The 23895-nt window shown below is 43.0% G+C and overlaps 1 long non-coding RNA gene across 1 annotated transcript; it reads right to left on the bottom strand.

Moving 5' to 3' along the window:
* Positions 1-12118: 12118 nt before the first annotated feature.
* On the bottom strand, positions 12119-23634 carry LOC139049603 (uncharacterized). Its single transcript, XR_011508417.1, has 3 exons — positions 23548-23634; positions 22843-22958; positions 12119-12187 (listed from the first exon to the last, which is right to left on the bottom strand). It is a non-coding gene; the product is annotated as an uncharacterized lncRNA (long non-coding RNA).
* Between the last annotated feature and the right edge of the window lie 261 nt (positions 23635-23895).

Below are 23895 nucleotides of genomic sequence, written 5' to 3'. Positions count from 1 at the left end.
ACAGAGAACAAATGTAATGTACAGCTATTACAATATTCGTCTTTATTTGTACACACTAGAACTGACGGACATTTTCAATCGTTCAGATGCTTTGGAAACAGGTTCGCAATCTGCTTCTAATACAAGCATTCGACGTAACTACCAGCTTGGACGGTAGTAAATCAGTACCGAGAACCGTAGCAATTTGTGGCTGGTCTCTGTCATCGCATGCAATCTTATATAATTTTTCAAACACAGTGAATGCTGGTGTTTCCATGAGCGCTCTCGACGACAATTCGCACGTGCTTGTCGCGTTAGCTAAGGCATGGGTGATTCAGTTCAATCAAAATTTCACTTATAAGCGTGCGTAATAATCAGAAGAAGTAAGCCTTTGGGCTTTCGCTGTCAAGTTGTTTTCAATGCCATGGGCCACGGCAGAAAGTATATTGAGTAACCTTACAATCTAGACAAGATAATTTCAGATTTTGTCTTTATACATGTTTTTTTTTATTTAAAGTCCCCTTAAGTTTTATTTTTCATTAACACTGTACGAACACTTCTAAGTATGGAAATATTGACAGAAATTACCTCACCGGAATCCTAGTGATAATGGTTGTTACTGGGAGCTTATATACACTGGATGAGTAAAGAAGAGGAAAAAGGCTTACGCATGCCGTTTACTCAGCGCATTAGAAAAATTTGACGTTCGCAAATATCTGGGCATGGTTCATGCGTGGTGTCAGGGCAGAATAAAAGCATCATTATGGAAATAAGGTGCCCACGACGTTAATGCGTGGGGATCGAAGGTGTTGCGCACGTCATTCCAATGTGGAGCCTCCCGCCCAATCGCGTGAGCGGTGCTGCGAGCTATCCAATGCAACGGTCTCACACGATGTCGCCGTATCCCCGTGTTTGCTCGAGCGCCAGCTGTTAGCTTATATGTGGGAGCAATTCTTTTTAGTGCACAGCCATGCCCTCCTGTCTTGTTGTTTAGCGTTGCGCTTGCCGAAGACATTGTATTTCTGCGTATGGTATAAAGCTTATCGTGCTCAAATACACTCTGATGTAATGTTTTAATGAGAGACGTGTAATGAACCCGCACCTATAGCACGCAGTTGTTGTTCAAGTAGCTTTCTGTTATCAGACGATTAACGTGTATGTAAAGGCACGAAACTAATGCTGCTTTTAAAGCTGAGCTGATCATACCGTTGTTGCCGTTCGCTCTAAAAACATACGCGATGTATGTCTGGAGCGAGCATTGAACGAATTCTTGAGCGTTTTGTGTCTTATTTGGGAATGAAATAAAGTATTTGCGCACCACAAATATTTTAACGTTTTCAAATGCAACGCGTGCTCTCCTGGTTCGTTATCTTTGTAAACAAAGTTAGGAGGCCAGGTGGGGAGGTGCACTCTTAAGCAAAATGACAACACCCTTTGTGTCGTATTTTGCCGCACAACAATAATCGTCAGCTGTCTTGACCGCACTTCCTTTATTTATCTCTGCGAGCCCGGCACTTCCAAATCGCGAACGGCATTTGCGTTATCAGCACGATAGAGCATTCTCGACGGGAAAGTAGCAAACGTAGCGTTTTAAAGAAAGGAAACACCCAAAACAGACGACGATTATTGTTGTGGGCCAAACACACACACCAAAGGGTGTTCATTTGTTTAGGAGAGTGGAGAGATCCTATCGCTTAGTTTTATATGAGCTTTAGTTTCATTCTCCCAAGAAAAATTATTGCTTTGCAGAAAATTTAATGTGGGCCTTTATATATGCTCCAGGTCACATTGGGCGCCTCGCAGCGCTCGTCTCCGTTTCATTGTTCCATGCGGCATGGTAATTAGCGTTGTTTAGGACGGTGAGCCTCACAAACAATTTCTGATGGTTGTCAAAGGGTGGCGCACAAGGATCGCCAGGAAACGTAAAGCCGATCCGCCTGGTGGCGCAAGTGCCGTGTGCATGTGGAAAGCGCTATTCTCCAAGCAGTTCAGGAACACGTGGCCCTTGGTCAAACACGGGGACCACCCAACTTGGCGTGAGGCCGTTGGCGCACACTTCCCCTTACATGGGCTGTCCTTACATGGGCTGTCCTTATTTTAAAACCAGGCTGCCCCTTGGGAAGATCAGCAGGAGGGAATGGGGCTTAATGTAAAACCAAAACTCCAGTTGCAGCATGATACTCCTCTGAGACAATGTAGTATGCCATGCATTTTTGACTCATCTGAGGATAGTATCTTTGCGCCATGGTATTTTTTTCCTTTTCGCATATGTGACTACGCAAAATGTACTCTGTTAAATAGGTTTAACTAAATACATGCAGCGCTTAGTCCAATAAAATGAGTGCACAGTCGCGAAGTGTTTTTGAGGCACGCTTATAATTTATACTGCTGGTACAGCAATGTTTTCATGTGGTTTAAGGGTTACGCTCATGAACAGGCAGCGCTCGTAAAAACATTCTAGAAACAAAAATGGTTTTACAAGAAGCATTCTTCCTGTAAGGCCTGTACACGAAACTGATAAACCAGTTCCGAAGCGAACACGGCTTTCACAGAGCGCAAATATAGCAAAATATAGATCTTTCCCACTTGTAAATACGTACGGTGACTTCCGAAACGTTGAGTCTACCATGATATAGAGCACCATGATATTTGCTCTCTTTATTTTACTTGCGCATCGGCTTCGGCCAATGCTGGTGACGGCCAAGTTACGCTTACCACTTTCCACTTTCCACATATACTATTACACAAAATTTGCTGATCTGCAAGGCAAGCACTGCCGGCCTGTTTCGCCCTTGGCAGCCCCCATTTGCATGACAATATAACCCGAAGCGACCGGAAATAATAGGTGCACAGAAAGAAGCACGTGTTTTTTCAATCGTGTCCCTGGTGGTAACACTAACTAATTTGCTTTACGTTTCTTCTATTTATCGATTCATCCGGTAAATATATTCTGCACTCGCGGCTTCATTCGTCTTTCACGACTGGTAAGTACGGCAAGGCACTGAAGAGCATGCGCTCCTTCGCTGATGGTTTGCGTACGTCGCTCGTTGCTGGAAGTGGAGGGCAGGCATAATTGGGGCGTGGTAAAAGGTGTATGCTATGGTTGCAATTCACCGTACCAGTGCTTTTGAGAGTGGCTCAAGTTTCGAGCAGCCATCTCGGGCCCTGAAAATAAAAGAAAGAAAGCTCCTAAAGCTAACTGTGCTGCTAAAATATCAGCACTGCCAACTAAGCGAATCTAGCTGTACATTCGAGTTTCCCCATGAATATTGCAGCCTGAGGGAAAAAAATCTCCCTCCTCACTGACATGCTTAGTGTACGAGAAGGTATGAAGAACAAAGTTTCTGCTAAAGTTTACGTGGTAGTATTACGTACTGTTGACCGCAAATGTTTACCGACCACCCGAGCGCGTGGCCAACAGCCTATTCGCAACACTTAGGCTGCGTCGGCTGCAACCGACTGCAGTGCTACGCCAAAGGCGCATCTCTCCCTGAATATATGACTTGTCTATGTGCTCACCCGGTACAAATATTTTCTTCCTTTCTCTCTTGTATGCGACTTGCTCTTCGGCAACCATGCCTTCCTGCGTATGTCTCGAGAGTAGTTTATCAATACAGCTGTTATCAGTCGCGTGCCTTTCAGCTGGCATCAGTTTGATTTACGGGTTGCGACGATGGTTACTTTTTTCATTCACAGTTGTTCTTTGATGCTTTGACCATTTGTTGCGATCGCACTTTCATTTTTTCGCAGGCAGCGCTAGCTAGCGTGAGTGCTGCGGCACGGTTAGAGAGGAAATAAGCCCTAAGCTCAAAATCATGTTATTTTCCGGCGCGCAAAAAATTGACAGCACACTGGCAGTTTCCATTTCGCCCCTAGGGCATTGCTACAGCGGCGACCGTGATTTGACCGCATGTCCACGAGTTCATCAGCGCAAGGCCCAAACCACCGCCTTCCGACAGTGGTTACCGTTAGGAAAATTAGGAATAATCGTCAGGTGCAGTCACCCTCTGTTCGTGTGTAGCAGCTCTTCGTGAAATACTTTCCGAGTTTTTAAGAGCAATGTTTCAGAAGCTTACGAAAGAAACACCGCGAATGCTCTGCTGCCGTGATATTCGCAGTACCTATACAAAAATGCCATGGGGCACGTAGAAAAGTTCTAGTACGATGTGAAATGCCGGCCGTTTTCCGCCGCCAATCACTTTTCCTTAAAGTTTCTGAGTCTTTCTTTAAATCTAATTTGTTCTCTGCTCTTCTTAACTTCAAACTACGCTTACCGCGCGCTGCCTCATTTGTAGTTTTACCTCGAAAATATTTCATATTTTAGTACAGAAATTGATGGGAGGCATTCCATAAGGAGAGAACAATCTACCGTACCCTGGTGTCTTTTTTTTATCTTGTTCATGTCTACCAGCTCTTTGTGAAATACTTTCCGAGTTTGTAAGAGCGGTGTTTTAGAAGCTTACGAAAGAAACATCGCGAATGCTCCGCTGCCGTGAGATTTTGTGCTGCTGGATAGCATCTGGGCATAGCGATACTGTAGCTAAGCTCCTAATGCACTCTCTCCCATGCCAGCACCAATCATTCTTTAAAACTGCACACCCGATTCCTCCATTATGTGTTCAACGGTATGGATGACGTGCTTTACTCCTACCTAAGACATTATGTTGTCCGCTTAAGCACTGATACAGCGCTGAATGATTATAATAATGTTTGGTTCATCGCAATGTGATTACTGCTATGAGACAACTTCCCCCATTGTGTCTTTCACATCTCGCTAGTAGCAAGGCCACAAATAACCTTACCCGCCAAAAACTGGAAATTGCAACGAAGTTCATGTTTGCCTGGAGTCACATGTTGTGCTTCGTATATATTTTTGTACTTGTTTGATACTACAATATTACTAGCGCCGTAAGCCTTTCCAGTATCAGTCGAACTTTGCGAAAGTGCGAAGAGGCGAATGACTTCAGTAAACAGAGGCAACTTTATTTCTGTATTATTCTTGTTGTTGTACCACTTTTTTTGCTACTATTTCTGACAATGAAATAACCGTGTGACACTGCGCATTTTATTTTGACACAGATATGTTTGTAGCAACCATTCTAACAAAATACCACAATTAAAGTGTGCTATCGCTCTCATGAAAACCAGTTAGTAAGCCGAAACAGGCAAAGGAAAACTCGTGGAATGTTCAGTTTAAGCATTGGACTAAATGTGGCGTCTGCTATAATGCACCCTCCTTACGAAGTATATTTTATTCATTGTTTGGTTGCCCCGCATGGCGTCCCTTTGTGTGCCTCGCTTTTGCTACAGTTTTCGCTGGCGCAAATGTGGATCTTGCAAAGCTGGCGCGCGAAAATAGGTTCAGCTTTTCCTGCGATATCCGATAATTCGCCACTTCCTTCTTCTCCGAGAACGACGTCTGACCGCATGAGAAAACAGTAAAGTGCGCTTCACGAGATGGCTTTAATGATCGCTTTAGCGTTCACTTAAACAAAGGCTCCGCCAATTCTCGCTGCTGAAACACCATGGGTCTGTGAGGTCTAGTGCTCGAAGAACGATGGTGCTTATGGTGCCTGCAGGCCGAACTTACTGGTTCGATTTGCCAGCGCTGCCTATAGAGAATTTGCTAAAGAACTAATCTTCCGAATTGCTCCAAACGTTGGAACCTCTTCGAGTGAACGAGAGCGACGTAAACAGTCACAACAAACCACGGCCCCGGCTTGCGGGTTTATTTTAATCTGAGGACGTGGCTTTTGAAGGCTATTTGCTAGTTCAAAGCTTAGCACTCCGTGAGCTTAGAGATCTCGTTCCACGATAGGTTGAATCGGGGAAGCAGAAACTTGTGTCGAGGCTAGTGCTAAAGATTGTGGATGAAAACATGACGCGCGGAATTCAGCACGCCCTTTGATTTTGTGCACGGTACTCAGCCTAATTTGCATACCCTTCCTTTAACGTCGAATTAGCATTGGATCGTTGTTCTCGCTTAACGCGAGACGAATTCGACAAAGTCGCGGCACGGCAGTGACAATCCGTATTTATGAAACGGCCATCGTCTTATGCTAAAAGCTGTTTTTTAATTTTTTTTTAGAATGAAGGGTCGTGTATTTGAGGCTGCTTGTTCGAAGGGCTCCGTCACGTAATCGAATAAACTTTCACGTGCGTGCAATACGTTTTAATGTCTGGAACTGTGAGCAGCCAATGTTACCAGATATTGTTTTCTATTGCAGAACATGCACTCATCTCAATTATTGCATCTGTCTAAATGTCCACATAACGTATGTGGGGCCGAAGGCAACGCATTCTGATGAAACGCATAAATATATCGACGTTACTCTTCACAAACACGCTAATTCTGTCAATAAATTGTTTTGTTACGGCGCAATGTGTGAAGTAAGGGGTGATGTTACTCTGAAAAGAATTGTTTACTCTCTAAGTGCACGATCACCGTGTACTGCACCAGACAAATTTCGCTTGCGGTGAAATTTGTTGCGAACCGTTTGGTTCGTTTGAAACGCAGAAGTGCATTGAACAAACGTGGATGCATGTAGAGAAATACATAGCGTATTCTTTTCAGTGCTCAATTTCAACTTTAATTACGAATGTCTTAAGAAACTTGCACAAAGGATCTGCATACCGTTGTGACAATAAACCCATTAATCACAAACAACAAGCAGAAGGAATGCTGGATGTAAACATTCAATTATAAAAGCGCAGAAAAAAAGCAATGACGCTCGCGTGTTCTACAGCAAACTGTTTTGGTTAACTTAAGAATGCTGTAACAAAACACTTAAGTTAGTTTTTTTTTATTATTATTATGCGTTCTCCGTGAAACAAAGGCCGGGAAACAATAAGTGTTTAACAAAGTTGTAACAAGACATACTTGCTCTACAAGTACGCTTGTCTGAGCAGCACCGCACCTTGTATACAATCGCACATTACGGCATGCCAGCAAATACGTATCCTTCACATTGTATGCGACGTCTCATAACTCTTTCCTGCTTGGCTTACGTCGAGGACATTAGCAATTGAGAGCCATCAATATTACCTCAAATATTTGAATATTACCCAAATTTGTACAATATTATTAGGACGTGTTCCAGTATGTGAGTAATCTTTCCTTTATATCTGTGAGAATGTTATATGTTGCAGTACAGTTTCCTTCTGTTAGGCAGCGTTTTATCTCAGCAGCTTTCCCATGTGAACCCTCAAAATCATCTTGTGTTTCTCTGGGTGCGTTCCACTCGTTTTTCCAGGAGAAGTGTTCAACCGCTAATATGCAGTGAGATTATTGCTAATAATAATAATAATAATAATAATAATAATAATAATAATAATAATAATAATAATAATAATAATAATAATAATAATAATAATAATAATAATAATAATAATAATAATAATAATAATAATAATAATATATTAATATCCCCTGGTTAGAAAAACAAACCCTAAAAACCTAAATTACCCAAGGCCGCGACGTGCAAACCATTCTGGCGCCGAGAATCATAACTGAAAGAGTGCCACCAGTGTAATTATCAGGAAGCTGCAAAAGCCAGGTGAGAGAGGCAAACATTTAGCAAGAAGGTGCAAATCAATTAAGAATTGAAGGTTGCGAAGTAATTAGGTTCCTCTCTGATGAAGGAACATCTGAAACTAGCGCGCGGGAAGGAAACCAAGAAGGACTCTTAATTAACCGTACGTGGGAGTTGTTCTCCACGACTGATTGGAAAGGAAGAGTGAAAGAAACACCCAGTAGCGGGTAAAGGGAACAGAAAGCTGGTGAGCCAAATAAGCTAATGCGAAGTAAGGCATAAATAAAGAAGAGATTGAGCCCACGGTGGAAGAGGAAAAATGTTCAGATACGAAGAGAGACGACAGGTATACATGTGCATTTCGAGAGGGTGAAATATCTTTATTAAAAGAGAGACAAAATGGTTTGCCTGATGAGCTGATTTCCTTGCCTGCTGCTGAAACACGTGATGAAAAGGCAAAGAAGAGCAAAGGGGATCTCAGATGAAGAAAAAGATAATGGTATGGTAAAGAGGGTTCTGTGAAAGTATAATATGCCCACGTTTGGCCCCGTTTCCATTAGGAACTTAAGCCTCATGTCGATGAACAGTGCCACCAACGTACTTTTATTTTGTTTGTGTTACTGCACAAAAGCAAAAAGAAAAGCGGAAACGAAAACCAAGAAAAAGATTGTTGGTACTCTCCGGCCACTTTTCCAGATTACAATCGAGGAGACAAGCAATTTTTCGCTGTGGCTCGAACAAGTGTGATGACTTTCAGTCCAGTTGAACGAGGCGAGAGACACGGCCTTCCTTAACATGAAAATAAACCTCCGTCACCATGTCCGGTTATCGACCAAATGTGCTTGACGCTAAAATATCGTCCCCTACCGCGTAAATATCAGACTTTCTAGAGGTTACAAAGCAGTTTGTGTTTGTGCCTTGCCATTTTCCAACACTTTCCGCAATCTCCTTTCTTTGTGTGTGTGTGTCTTTCTTGTGCAGCCGAGCTTTGTGTGCTGCTCTGACTTTCGAATCCCGGCAACACGTGACTAGTAATTCGGCTCAGCATTTGTAGCATCATTTATGCAGCGCCATTTCAATGTCCAAAGACAACTTCACAATAGCTGTTTGAAGGGCTTGTGGTAGACTGACGTGTACTGAGATTACACCCATTAGCTTCGAAGAGTTTATTCTACTTTTCAGCGAAACGCAAAAATTAGGAACGAAACAATATGCGTCTTTAATGTAGACTATGTCTGTCGCCATGGTGTACGTGAAATGGCTAAAGAAAACGAAATGTTAGCAAAGTGCAAATTGTTTAGTCGAGTAGCAGCGGAAAATTTGGGAAGCAGGCAGAAACGCGGTATTTTAGAGAACTTTATCGTACGTAGAGCGCACGATTGAGAAGTAGTGGAAATTTGCAATTCGTTGATCTTGCGCATTTGGTCGCAATTACAAGAGGAGGTATTGAATAAAATTATGATAAAGAAGCAGCGTGAAAACGCGTCCATAAACCGTGCAGGTCCTTATAAAGAAGGCCCACTGTGCACTTAGGAGACAGCGTAATCACGGTCACATGACGGGCATTATGAAGAGGCAAACAACGGGATGCGGTTGCAAGAATGTCACAGGACATAGAGTTTGCTCCCCACATCGTATTACTATAAAATTTAGATGCGCGAATGATAGCTTTTGCAAACACCTTTTGTTCATTTGTAAAAAAAAAATGAATTAGAGCACCCTTTCATACAGACAATAAACGCTTGCACATTTTGCAGCTAGAAGCTGCTCTATAACCACATCTGCCCCTTCCTTGCTGTTTCCTCAATAACACGATTTTGGAATGTGTTAGTCCATAGTGATTTCTCGGCGTCAACATAACCTCAATCCTAAACTATGCTCTGCGCTCCAATAGCAAAGTTAAGGGTACTGACGGCATGCTTGGTTATTATCTCCGTCGTAAAATTTCTTCTGCCCCCTTCATATCTCAAGTCGCTGCTCTACAAAACTCCAGTCAGAACAAAATTTGAACACATATCTTCTACATAGCATCTCTCTTCCAACACAGTCATTACTTTATTCCAAATTGTGCAGAATAGCACCGCTAATCTTATTACTTCCAACTATCACCAGACAGCTAGTATCAATGACATGAAAGTAAACTCGTGCTTCCTTCGGTTGCTTCACCTGCAAGCTTTTTCGCCTCTCTTCATTTCATAAAATCTATTGTCGCATTTCACAGCTACACTTTTCACATAATGCCACCACTATCCTACACTTCTTAACGCATCGATTACGCCGACAGCCTCACTATTACTAACTCCCGTGCAGAAACCAACAGGGACTCTTTCATTTTACGTACTTGAGTGGACTGGTATCACCTTCCGGGGTCAATCGCCATAGCTCCGTCACTCCATCAATCCATTCCTCAAGCACCAAAAGCCAACATTTTACCATGAAAATTTAATTTATTTTAATATTCTCACATGTATTGTCACCCTGTTTCTTTTCGCGCACTACTAGCTAACATTGTATCGTAAATAATTGTAATATTGCATTATTGTTATTTTCACATGGATTTGTTACTCTCATATATATTAATAATCTCACATGCACCACTCCTCTGTGAAATGCGTTTGTGCCTTGAGGGTACTAATAAATATACAAATAGTGAATGAATAAATCAATATTGAAGTTAGTCCTTATCTCTGGCAATTAAGTTACGAACAACAGCTTTGAGCACATTTATGTGGCCCGGGATGCCCCGAATTTGCAAGTAGCGCACAGTCTATGCAGTTGCTGTCTTCTTCATTGGCTCTTCGGTAGTACTTTTAAAGGGAGGCCCCCATAGATTAATTATCAACCTCGCCATATGATATGCGTGCATTTTAGTATGGATGCAATTGTTCATTCTGGCAGCAACTGAAGCTCCTATGTTTAATACTTCAATGGCGAAAACATGTTCTAAGGACATTTTTTTTTGCCATTTTAAGAGCAACCCAAGTAGTTTTTTTAATGCAAATTACTTCTCATTTATTGGCAATGAAATTATGAGCGAAAGCTTTCCGCACATTTCCGTAGCCTAAATGGGCCCTCTTCTGTTGACAGCTGCACGGTACTTCGTTAACTGCTGCATTCCCCTATCGGCTCTCCGAATGTACATGTAGAGGGAGATCAATATGAATGACTCGATGGCTAATTACTAATGACTAGGGAACCTTGTCAAGCTCTGCCTATCTTTTACTTTCTAGTCCTACGCTGTTTCAAGATAAAAAATAAACTGATGAATTAGTTGACTTAACGACTCAAGAGCATGTATGATGGTAACAAAACGTTGTCATTTGTTTAGTTGCGCACGAAAATTTTCCGCTTATATGTTTAGGAAAAGGCTGCTTGAAAAGGGTATCTATGCTAATGATAAAGAGAGGCGAGTGAAGGGATCATCACTGGAATTGAGTCACTGCACGCATTTATAGAGACCCACTCACATATATACGACGCGAAAAGCGCAGGAACGCATTAGCATCGGGAAAAGGCATCGCCACAAAATCGCACCCTAGATCTACGTAGTTGGGAGCATAGAGTTTCCTACAAAAATGATTGAGAGATTGTTCTACTGTAGCTCAACACGTACAAAAAGAAATCGGATTGCCTCTATTCACTATCACCGTCCATGGTTCTCAGATGTTCAATATTTACAAGACTGATAACATTCCGAACGCACGGCTGTTTTACTCCAACGAAAAACAGTTCGTAAACTTATTACTGACCAGTTTGACGCTCGTGCTGGCGCACTCGCTGCAGCGCTGTCTTCAATTGCTGCTTCAGGTTTTCCCATTGTTTTTTGCACTCTTGTACAATTGGGCGGATCCTGTGTCTCGAATTGAGAACTTCATGGGGCTTTTCGCTCGCCTACCAGGTGAATCAAATTCGATTTCTCATCTTCCGTCCATTGTTGACTCCTAATATGCTTAGTTGCAGGCTCGCTGTCCATGCTTCTGGTTTCGCTGGCGGCAAAACGTTTACGGAAATCGCATTGTCTTGCCGGATATTTACATCAGGCGACAGTCACCGATTGGTCAGTTCCAAGCGATATGGACATCGCGACCGAGTTCGGCCCGTTCCCCATCTCATTCCCTGTCGGCGGCAGAACTTAGCGCCTAGGTACTAAAAGTACCTACCTTCTTCATTAGGTTTGGACTGTAATTCATTCTTGTCGGATCCTGCAAGCGCACTAATGCGGCCGGTCCAGTCTTAGTTTTGGTTAGGATAAAACGCGATTAGGATTTAAACCTAGACCTAGAGGCTCGCGTTTGTGCAATCGTCCCTTGTACCGGTGAGCGAAGCAAAGCGGCTGCCAGCCAATCACAGCCAGCGAGCGGGCGCGTGGGAGTGCGCGAGCATCGGCGACAAACTCATTCACCTTAGACGGCCTCGCCTTTGAGCTTGGCTGCGACTAGGCAAAAAAATTATTCACAATTGTAACAGCCATTCAGTTCACATTGCTGTTTAATATTTCATGCCATCTTTATTTTGTTGCGAAGCATCCCTTGCCTCATTCCAGATACCTTGCGGTAGGTAAGCAGATACTAGCTGTCTCGCTGCACTTCAGACGTCTGTAGGAAAATGCACGACCAAAGTTGGAATCGAACTTTTATCCCCGAGTACAGCAGCCCAGTGCTCCAGCCACGATCGATCTGTAAATATTGCCTGTCAGTCGAACTCACGTTACCCCCCCCCCCGAGAAAAAAATGTACAACAAACATCGAAATCATTGCACGCGTACTCCTCTCGTGCCAAACCCGACCAGCTGTTTGAGACATGTTCTCCTAAAGTGTCCTCCTAAACTGCACAGCCTCCGGGATCAGCACATGTTCTGCTTGTTGCCGCTGAGGCTACGTGGAACACTGCTACGCAGTACCGCATTAGTGAATGGCGCAAGTCCAACTGGCTTCGTTTACTGACATTTCATCGCCGGAGTGCAAGTGTCACTGTCGTTTCAACATACACCATGTGACAGAATCGCAATTATATGCACCTCTGTATAAAGCACAGTCGCTATAACGAGTGGTCTGTCTATCGCGTGGCCGTCTCAATCTGTGTTTCTCTCACCTACACTCGTCGAGTACGTACATACGGCGCGAAATCTTCATGTCGTGAGCTCGCGTTAAAAGGCCAGGATAGGAATCGCCCGATGTCCTCACATGCTTGCCATCGTGGTAGTTTTGCTACGGTCCTCAATCACGCTCACATCGGACACGTAACTGTTCGTCATGCATAAACCCCTTGGACCACCTGATAACGCTCTCCGTAATCCGAAGCATGCTAGGTTGTCAGCCACTAACAAAAATGCTTCGCATAACATCGATTCCCGCAGTGCCTGAGATCTGGTTCATTTTCGTAATGGTGCTAATTTTTTGCAATGAGATCAGGGTATTATCATAATAGTTTTATTTAAATAAACGCTGTCAATAAATAGACAGTCCTTCATTTCGTAGCAATTTCGCTGAAGAGGTGCATGTTCAAGTACCGAATGGTATCTCTTATACGAGTATTGTTCTGAAACACGTATATTGCCTTTAAAGGGTACCGGTTGTTCCTTTGCTTTTTTTTTGTCAGAAGCATTAATGGGTATTTTGGTGCCAGCAGGTCTCGCTAGGTACACCTCTTGTCGTAGAGGGTAACTGCATGCGAAAAAAATATATAAATATTTTCACTGCACGTTAAATTCTGTCACAGATAACTTGCCAGCATATTTCTGAAGGGGGAGCGAGGGGGGCGGTTGCGAAAATGGAAGCGAAAAAAAGAAAATGACACTGAAAGACATTAAATATAACCAACAAAGTATCAAAGCGCACAGCATCTCCGATAGCATGCCCTCAATGGGCTGTGCAGAACGAGAATTAAAATATTTCATATACTTCACTCGTATAAATCACATATTATCTCGTGCTAGATGAATGTTCAATCAATTATAAAATCTACCAACTAGAGCAATGCGAGAAATATACTTTAGTAGGACGTTCTTGCTGGTTAGTTGGTTCATGCTTGAAGGAAGGTTAAAACTGCGCGAAAAAACGAGGACAAGTGGTAGCAACACTCAATACAGCTCGAGAGCGTGGTTTATTTTTTTTAATTAAGGCAACAAAACAGTAACACATTTAAGTCACGTTCTTCTGCTTGCAAAACGAGGAAATGGGGCCATAGGTAACTTGAATTACTCAGAACGATGAGTAAAACGAGAACAAGGTGCAAGCAGGAACCGACGTTTCGACAAGTGGACTTGTTTTTTTCAAGGCCTTGAAGAAGAAAAGTCCACTTGTCGATACGTTAGCTCTTGCTTTCACCTTGTTGTCGTTTTGCTCATCGTTATGAATTTCCATCTCCAGCCTTCTGCGTATTTTTTGAATTACTCTGAGCGCACAGTACACTGCTTTGTTATATTCTCTATAATGGACCTTCGAACTATTTACAAGTATCAATGAAGTCTGGGAATTCTTTATCACAGCAAATCAGATAAGACTAAATATACAGCCATCTTTCGTGTTTAAGTTAGGCCATATACGTTGAGAGCCTTCCTAATTTGTGCACTGCGTTCGCAAACAAATAATGGTGATAAGGTCATAATTTCTCAGGCATCAAAATTAATTAATGAGTACCGTATATTTTAGACAATCTAAGTAAGTGAACAACTATGTGCTGAAATAATAAAACTATCAAATCATGTTTTCTTGCTGAAGCGCACAACAAGTAAACTGTAATCTGTTCAGAGTATTATTATACTGACTTTTGGTTACTACGCTCCACATAAAAATAATTGTTGAATTAAACTGTGGAGTTTTACGTGGCAAACCCACGATCCGATTATGAGGCACGCCGTAGTGGGGTACTACGGAATAATTGGTACCACCACGGATTCCTTACGTGTACCTGAAACTAAGTACACGCGATGTTTTCGCATTTCGCCCCCATCGAAATGCGGTCGCCGTGCCCGGTATTCCATTCCGCGATCTCGTGATTAGCAGCCCAGCACCACAGCCACTAAGCAACCATGGCAGGTATACTTCACATGTTAGCCATATATGCTGAGAGCCTTCCTAATTTGTGCATTGCGTTCGCAAACAAATAATGGTGATAAGGTCATAATTTTGCAGGCATTGAAATTAATTCATGAGGGCCGTATATTTTATACCATCTAAATAAGTGAACAACTATGTGCCCAAATAATATTTCTTTCCCATGCAATCTGTGAGTTCTCTTTCTAATGTCTCAATTTTTAAGAAACTTTTGATTGCTATAAAGAATAATATATGTCTTATTTGTTGATAAAATAGAATCGCTTCTTAAAAATAATTTTGGGATGTTTTTTTGGCTGACGTCGTCTTGTTTATGATGCTGCTGTAAGGCAGGTGCGGCAGTGTCACGCACTGTATGCCATTTGCCCGGGCACCCAAGACAGTTTCCTTTGAAACTTGACATATATAAAAACAACGAAGAAAAAGACCAGACAATGTGTAGATATATCTACGAAATTGTGCAGTTTAACAACAGGAGCGGCGTCCATATACTGCGCTTAGGGCGATCGAGCGCTCCGCTAACCATATGCCGCAAGTATGCTCGAACTCAATTGAACTATGTGTATGTTTCGGGAATTCAGGTAAACAGAGAGAGAGATGAATAAATTAAATGCTTAACCTCCCAGCCTAAGTGATACTGGTTAGGCATGTTGCATTGGGGAAAAGGGGAGGAAAAGATTAAGACGACGAAATGAAGTGTAGATAATCTCTGGACACACATCAGAGCGATACAATTTGGAAAACGGGAGTTACTCGCAGTTTCAGACGACACAGCCCGTTCATAATTAGTTCATCAGAAACTATTCTTTTCGTTTATTGTCTCCCCTAACCTGATTCTTAATCCCGCGTAACCAACCGGTTGTTTGGCTTCCGACCGATTCGCTTTCCTTCTTTTCGAATCTCATTTTGCTCTGACGCTTTACCAAGATGGCGTGATGATTCGTTCGTGTTACTGGTCGTACTGTATTTTTGTTCATATATCTGAGTGTAGCTCAGTTAAAGATGAAAGAAATTGCGTAAGACGAGAAACTTGTGATCAGTATGTGTATTTATATACCGCACCCTTTTTATAGTGCTCTTTCAATGTCCAGTGTGCCTTAAGTAGACTGGATGACAGGCCATTTACGGAAGCGTAGATCTTGGGAGCCTGGCCTCACAGTTCATTAGCCCAGAAAGCAGATCGCGCGCTTTTTCGCTACCTGAGGGCAACAGATTTAAGTGCCCCACTATAGACATCCTACACCTAAATTCTCTCTCTCTCACTCCCCATTCCCCTCCCCACGTGTAGGGTAGCAAACTGGACTCAGTCTGGTTAACCTCCCTGCCTTTCCGTCTTGCCTTCTCTCTCTCTCAATGTGCTATGGAAGATGGCTCGACGAACGGCATATCTAATTATGGCAATTTACATGCGATAAATATGATTTGATTATGAAGCGCACCGTATTAGGCGATTCCGGATTAATTTTTACCGCCAGGAGATTTTTAATGTGTCCGCGATGCACGCAGCACGGGCGTTTTCTTTTTTTTTTCTTTTTTGCAATTCACCCTCATCGAAATGCCCCTGCCGTGGCTGGGATTCCATCCCGGGACCTCGTGCTTAGCAACGCGACACCATAGCGGCTAAGCCACCGCGGCTTGTGATGAACGGCTTACAGTAGGTAAAAGGAACTCGGTTTAAATACTCTTTTGAGTAGCTGCTTTTCTGAAAAGCAAGGCAAATGATTTTCTAGAACGACAAGCAGCATTAGCGTGAACGACGCATTGCAACTTGAAACTGCACAACCGAGGATTATTCTTTCTTGTTGGTTTGTTTTTTTCGTTGCGAGAAAACAAGCCGCATTTATAGGCATATGCTGTCCAAAGTTGAAGATAGCCGAGCCGCGTATTCATTCTGCCAAAGTAACACGCGGTTTCAGGAACATCGATATGGATTCAGCGGCCGAAGTTATTCCTACCGATGCTATTTCCGTACCCTCTCAATGGTCGCGCGCCAGCGAGTTATTGCACTTGCCACGCGAAGCGGAACTTCATTACATCGACTGCGAGAATTCCTCGAATTCTGCGGGCGTGCGCTCGTAAATAGGCTTTGTGAAACCGGTAGTTCCATCTGCGCGTGGGTCGGAGAGGCGGTCGCGTAGTAATTTTTAGCTTTTATCTTCAAAACTGGAGGTTATGCGCATCCCACACATTTCTAGGCCGTAAGGTCGCTTTATATTTTCGCAAGAAATAAAAGAATGATTCCTGCTGGAGCGTGAACTACGAGTGGGTTTCGATGCGCCAAAGTTTTGTCAACCCGCGCTCCTTTTCTAACGTGTAAAATTGTCAATAATACAGAAACTGGTCCATCTTTGTCTGGTCTTCAAATATCTTTAGGTATAATCTTGCGCTGTTTGTTGTTGTTTTTTACTGCGAAGCTGGTAAAGGTTACTATCGTGTCCGCGTGAAGGAAGAAATCCCGAAGTTGGTGCAATTCCGGGCTGATTTGCGGTGGAGGTGTAGTTTGGCATTAAGGGACCCATGTACACAGCTTTTTGCTGGTCACTCTTCTTCGCAGAGGGAAAGGAAACTGAGTTATCTTTTTGGTTTTGAAGCTCTCCTGGACCTTTTCAATCGCCATTTAGAGAACTGTGCACATGGTGAACTCGCACCTTCTCCTCCAAGCGTGTTACAGATGTTTGATACTTCAAGCCGAAATCCCTAGATTTCTTTCTTGCAACCGTGCAGGTTACTGTGCCGTTCAGTGGACGTGGATCACGGGCAAAAGATTTAGCAAAGCATCACGTGGTATCGCATTGCCGGATAAACTATATGTTACGACTAACATTCTTTTTTCTCCACTTCTGTGCAGCTTGATGGCTCCACAGAAGTGTAGCCATAATGAGCAATGCGCATAAGCAATGCGCTTAAGCAATGTGCATAATAAGCACTCTGTAGCCTCAGCCGCTAGCGGCAGGTCACTGTAGTTGCTTTGCCGGTCATCAGGAAAACCCACAAGCTCAGGATACAGAAGACTGCGAAAGCAGGCTGGGGCAAACCGCAGAACTAACCGTAAGCGATGTAAATACAGTGATTTTTCATTGCCTCTGCGGCGTAGCTCGAAAAATTGAGACACAAGCGAAATGACACATTAATAATTTTCATACTTGATCGTCAGAGTGATGAGCTGTATGCAGGAACACAAGCATATTGTTTTTTAAATATCAAACGCTTTACTGAACTGGCATGGTGGGCGCAGCCTTCACACGTTCACGTCTGTTCAACATGAACGTTTTTTTTTTTCGGCTAACCGAAATCACCAGAAAGCTAGAGAGGAGGGCGAACGCACTAAAACCTTTTTCTCCCAATTACAATAAATATCTCAGTTGTTTGGCAACAGAGATGGGTGGCCTCATGCCAGACATCGCCTCTGAGTAAATGAAGCAGTCAGCTTTCTCTAGCGCGCAAGTGGTTACTAACGCGAGCTGCCCCTGAATCTAAGAGGAGGTGAAAGAGCCGCGCTTTTACTCTGCGCTTTGTTTCAGTAATAATAGATGAGAGATCCTTAGCACTTCCTTCTAGTAATGCTACACCCGATAACGTAAAAATATTATTCGAAATTATTGGTAGTGGTGTCCTTGAGGAAGTCAACCTAGCTGAGCTTTAGGTGCGGCTGAATTTCTTGATGATACTTTAAGGGCTGCCTGCGTAAACAATCCATATCATAGTGAAGCCAAGGGAAGCATACAATAATAGCCACCCTATGAAACAAAGCAGTAGTTGCAGTAGACACCACTTTCTTCATAAGATATTCTTTATTATTAATGCAAAAAAAGGCTCGTCGTTGCTTCTGGTAACCGGACTGAGGGACCGTCCATGACTCAGCGCTTAGTTCGATTAGTCTGGCGACTGCAGTGCACATCTACACTTTATTTTATCTCTTCTGTCGATCTTTTATTTCTTTTGCTCATTTTTTCAGCAAAGGTTAGCCAGCCGAGTTTAGTTCTGGCTATCTTCTCTATCTTCAATATTTCTTATTGTTTTCATCTTTCGCCATGCCAGCAGACAGTGCGTTTAGTAACAATCGACGTGAGCAACTAGCTTCTCTCGCAGCAATGCAAAACCCTGTTTAAAACGTTTTTCGAGCTCTTTTCTTTTTCTTTGAACGTAGGTCCTTCTATGGTAACTGTCCGAGCATTTGGTTTTCGCCTGTACATGACTGCTTGCGTTGCTAACGCAGTTACAAAAGCAATGTTACAGTTGCGACACTTACGGAAAACAGCGCATTAAACCCACGGCATCTTGTCGTTGCCTTCCGCCAAAAAATATAGGCGTGATTTGCATTGATTTATATTCCGTGCGTAGCATGAAATAAACTTTATTTGAAGTTCAGGGCCTCGTCGTCCGTATTCCTTACCTATTTGACCTGGCCATCGCAAGACTATAGCTTCGAAATGTTTTAACGTGCCCGAGGTAGCCGTATAGGTAGTTCAGGATTGATACGCTAACGCGTGATTTTCAACCTTGTGCAGATAAAAGGTGACAAAATCTATGATGATGAAATAATAAAGAAAATAACTTAGTAACGTCCAGTCAGAGTCAAACACGCGTTATAGCTGCTCACCGGTAAAAAAAAAAGTTATAGGGTTTTTTTGAAGGACGTTATTTTTTAATGACGATCTGCAAGAATAGAGCACGCGACCAATTTGAGCACTTTTTAAACGGGAAAAGCCTAGCTTAACAGGAAGTTGTGGCGATCGAACATGCTGAGCTCACGAATGGTGATGAAGAAATGACGTTGACGATGACGACGACAGTATGACGATGACCACATCATGACAATTACTAACACACACTGGGATAACGCTACCTAGGTTGCGACGCTAGAATGACCATTACAGCATTATAACGCTGGCGTGACGACATCGGAATTTTATCTATGAGAGAAAGATGACTATTGACGATGGCTTAGATGATGGCGCAATGGTAAGAATTGAACGACGAAGAGGATATCACGACAAAGACGTAATGACGTAATGACGGCGATGGGATGATGATTAAATAAGGATGAGGATTGTATGACGACGACCGGGTGATGACGACTATTGGCAAGTATTGAGCACAAGGCCAAGTTGGACACATCTTCATCCGGTGTCACGAAGGTGTGACGAGGACGACGCGATCACAACTGTATGGTGACTGTATCGCGATGACCACGTGACAACACTGCAGTGACTACGTGAGAATGATGACGTCTTAACCAGCATGACAGCATGACGACGACTGTATGATGCCAATGGAACAATGACGGCAGTATGACGACGACATAACAACACTGGGACGAAGATGCTGAAATAATGACGATGCTATGATGACGTCATCAACAAAGCGTGGCAACAGTGGTGCGACGACGATGGTATGATGACGATGCCGTGACGATGACGACATCCGGATGACGTAGGTGAATCAACGAAGACGGAATGAACAACGACGGCATCGCGACGACCACATGACAATGACGGAAAAACCTTAACTTTTGTTCAGTATTCTGCAACTGAGGCGGGTGCTTCCAGTATACTGATATCTCGATAACACGGGGCATAGCAGTGTGGGTACTAAAGATACATAATCATCATCACAGAAGGTGAACTATACACAATAGTACACTGTCTTGGAATGAAACAATTAAGCGAGCAAAGAGATGTAAGCTGTATGCGATGCTAAGGTACAATTCGTTAACATATAGCTTGATGACAGTTAGAGGGAAGAATGAAATATCAAGCTATGAAAAGAGTCGGCCGTCTCGAATGAGACGACAATATTCCGACGGGTCAAATGTGATCTCGCTTTGCCGGTCTCACGGCAAACAGCCTGGCCTAATTCAATGAGAGGAATGGCAGTCGAAGATCCGACTATTAACTATGGAGGAAAATTCCCGACACGTTTCGCCATTATTTTCTTTCCGGTCATTTTAGTATGCAGCGTCAGTGTAGAATAGGGAACAGGGAATGATTGGGAAGTGAAACGTCTGTCTTGTGCTCATTCTAGGCACGATCCCTTGTTCTCCGATAGTGTCGAAATTCGGCAAGCGCGACCGACAGCTGGTGCCCAGACGTAAGGACGAGTCGCGACGATGTTCGACGGGGTGGTCCTGCCTGATAAAATCAGCTCTTTCCTTTAAGTCGACATTTGTAGGCGCCCTTTGTTTGGTACTTTTACATACGTGAGACTGTCAAATTATCATTAGAGCTCGGCTCCAGGGATTGGAGTTCCCGACTATTCGGGTTTTGCAGAATTACGTAGCTCGTTCTCGACTCGCCGACACATATGTTGTTGGAAGACGCGAGAATCGCGGAAGTGTTTTTTCTTGCTTTAGGGAAAGGAAGTATATCGAGCAAGGAGAGCCACAAACGAATCTGACCCATCACATCAAGTGCAAGCTTTCAACTGCAGTTGACATTAAAACACATGGGGGAGAAAAACTAAAGAAAAAGGAAAGAACGGTTAAAAAGCAGTTGTAATCGTTGTCAACGGGATATTGTTTTCAATTGTCGCTCAGAAAAAAATGTTCTTTCCTTACCTAGCTGCAAGGAGTAGCACTGACAGGAATGCCTGCAATATGGCCACACAAGCCGCACGCTTCCACAATTTCCGGTTTTGCTTTAATTTTTAAGTTTTCGAGCACCGACGCGTCAGAGAAAATTTGTTGGCCTCCTTTGCATCTTGCGCAATGCGCACCAAGATTTCCGCTGCCAATACCGAGACGGCATGCGCATTTGTTCCCCCTGAGTATATACAATGAGGCTTTACAGGATTGGCTATGGCAGATAGCATATTTCTAACGATTGTGCTAAATTACTCGATGCGGCGGCCATTACATCTACGAGAAATCTAAAGGCTTATTTGAATAATTAGCAGAACTACACGAAATAAATTTGAAATTGCTTTACAGCACTTGTTTATATTTACGAGTTGTAGCCACTCAGTTCGCACGGCGAATGCACTGGAAAGGAATCCTCAAAACTGTGCCAATTACGAGATAGTAATTTTTGAAGGACCCCACGAAATACAATGGCGTTCCAGTTACTCTTGTGCTTCAAAGTATGGAAGAGCCCTTCATTTCTAAAAATAAAGCAAGTGTAACAAAAGTTGACTTCCACTTCAACTTTGACGGCCCATATCTCGAAACAGGTGCGATTTTTTAAATTCGTTTCAACTCAATATACCTTGCTACCTCAACAGACAGCTACAATTCGTTGATTGAAATATGTGCGGCAAGGTAATTAAATAAGAAGTAATTAGTCAAATTATAATAATTATTCAGCTAGGCGTTTTTATCTCTCGTACAAGTAATGACCGCCTGATCACATAATTTAGCGCAAGCATTACATGTATGCTATCTGCTGTAGGCAATTTTTTTCAACTTGGTGCAGCCAAAAAAAAGAAAAAAACACACTGTACGATTCAAACAACGTCCGGTCTGTCCGACGTAGCCTGTCGTGCACAAAGCAATAACTGGTATAGGAAAATGTTAGTGCATCCTGTGAACCTCGTGGCATGGCAAATGCTCCAGCGTTTGCCTTCTTGTTTCGGTCGATATCTTGCGCAATAATTCCCTTTCATTATTGCACGACAAAATACTTAAATTTACACCCGCCGCGGTTGCTCAGTGGCTATGGTGTTAGGCTGCTGAGCACGAGGTCGCGGGATCGAATCCCGGCCACGGCGGCCGCATTTCGATGGGGGCGAAATGCGAAAACACCCGTGTACTTAGATTTAGGTGCACGTTAAAGAAACCCAGGTGGTCGAAATTTCCGGAGTCCTCCACTACGGCGTGCCTCATAATCAGAAAGTGGTTTTGGCACGTAAAGCCCCATAATTTTTTTTTTTTTAATACTTAAATTTACGAAGCCTATGCTGGGTCATCTGGAACCGCAGGCAACTGTTTCAGCTGTCCTCTCTGCTTGACAAGGCAAGAAGTGAATTTTCTGTGCGGTAATTGAAGATAAAGTCCCATGGTCCATGTTTACGTCTGATTTGTTAACGCTTTATTTTTTTAACAAATTCAGCAACCGAAATCGGTGGATGTTGCCTTTTTCAAGAACTAATCATGGTTTGAAGCAATTTCAGCCCAATGCGCCGAGAATATTCGACTGTTTATATGCTCCTCGTACTGAGCTGGACACTATTACAACAATGAAACAGAAAACTAATTTAGGAGTAACAATTACTTTATTATATTTCCAATTGCCGTAAGCATGTTTTAAACCTGACGTGTTTCTAGTTTACGGAAATCATACTCTCTGTATTTAACTTGCACCATGCAGTTCCGTACGAGAGGCAGACGATCGATATATTGCAGCATTCTTGCAGTGATCGCAACAAACTTTCATTGCAGACGGCGTCGGTATAGAATCTGTTAAAGGGTAAAAAAAAAAATACGCGTAAGTGTGTGGCATTCTTTGCTTCCTACCGCCGTACTGCACATGCAGTTTTTAATAAACTGAATATGGCAATATGGAATCACAAAATCTAGTTAGTGAAGGCAAGTTCACTTGCAGCTGCCGTCGTAATCACTAACGCCCACTTTCAGGTTAGGCAACCGTTGAGAAAAAACAAAAACAAAAGAAGGAACTAGAAGCATTCAGCTCACAATAATTGGAATAATTTCATTGGAAACAACAAAGCATGGCACGCTAATAGAATATTGCGGATGTGGTGTACCATCTGTCCAAACTTTATCTTTTTTTATGTATCCTAATGCAGCAGTACTGGAAGGAGGTGGATAGCATTAAATGCTTGTAATAAAATCAAATACACCGCAACCGTATCCATGCCGCAACCGCGGCTGTAACATCATCCACAACAATGTACGGTTAAGGTTAAGCCAGCCTCCTGGTCGCACCATCGAATATAAGTAGCATTGCGAATACGGAAGAATGCTGGTAATTGTAGCATCCACACTATCGTGCACCTCTACTTTTCGAAACGTTTCACGTGCTTACCGAAGAAGCAACTTCCTTGCTTTACGAGGCAGACAAACTTCTCTGGCTCCGATGGTCCTTAGTCACAGCCCATGTGGCGTGGTTGCGGAATGCTCAGCTCCCTAATAACTGAGCCCTCAGGTTTGCCGCGAATTTTTTCGTGGAATATTTGTTCTCTTTTCTTTTTTGCTTCTGCTCTTCTTGGTGTCAGTCCGAATCTGATGAGACGATTTATCGGAAAACTTCTATTATTATCACGTTCGATATCCCTGCCGCCAGCTAGCTACAGTGTGTTGCCGAAAACCTCGAGTATTATTATGTTCCGTTCGAATGGAATGCGACAATGCTTTGTCTAGACCACGGAGTAAG

This window comes from Dermacentor albipictus, chromosome 9 (assembly GCF_038994185.2).
Source record: "Dermacentor albipictus isolate Rhodes 1998 colony chromosome 9, USDA_Dalb.pri_finalv2, whole genome shotgun sequence".
In the NCBI taxonomy this organism is placed as follows: Eukaryota; Metazoa; Arthropoda; class Arachnida; order Ixodida; family Ixodidae; genus Dermacentor; species Dermacentor albipictus.
This window is presented reverse-complemented; position numbering and strand designations above follow the sequence as displayed.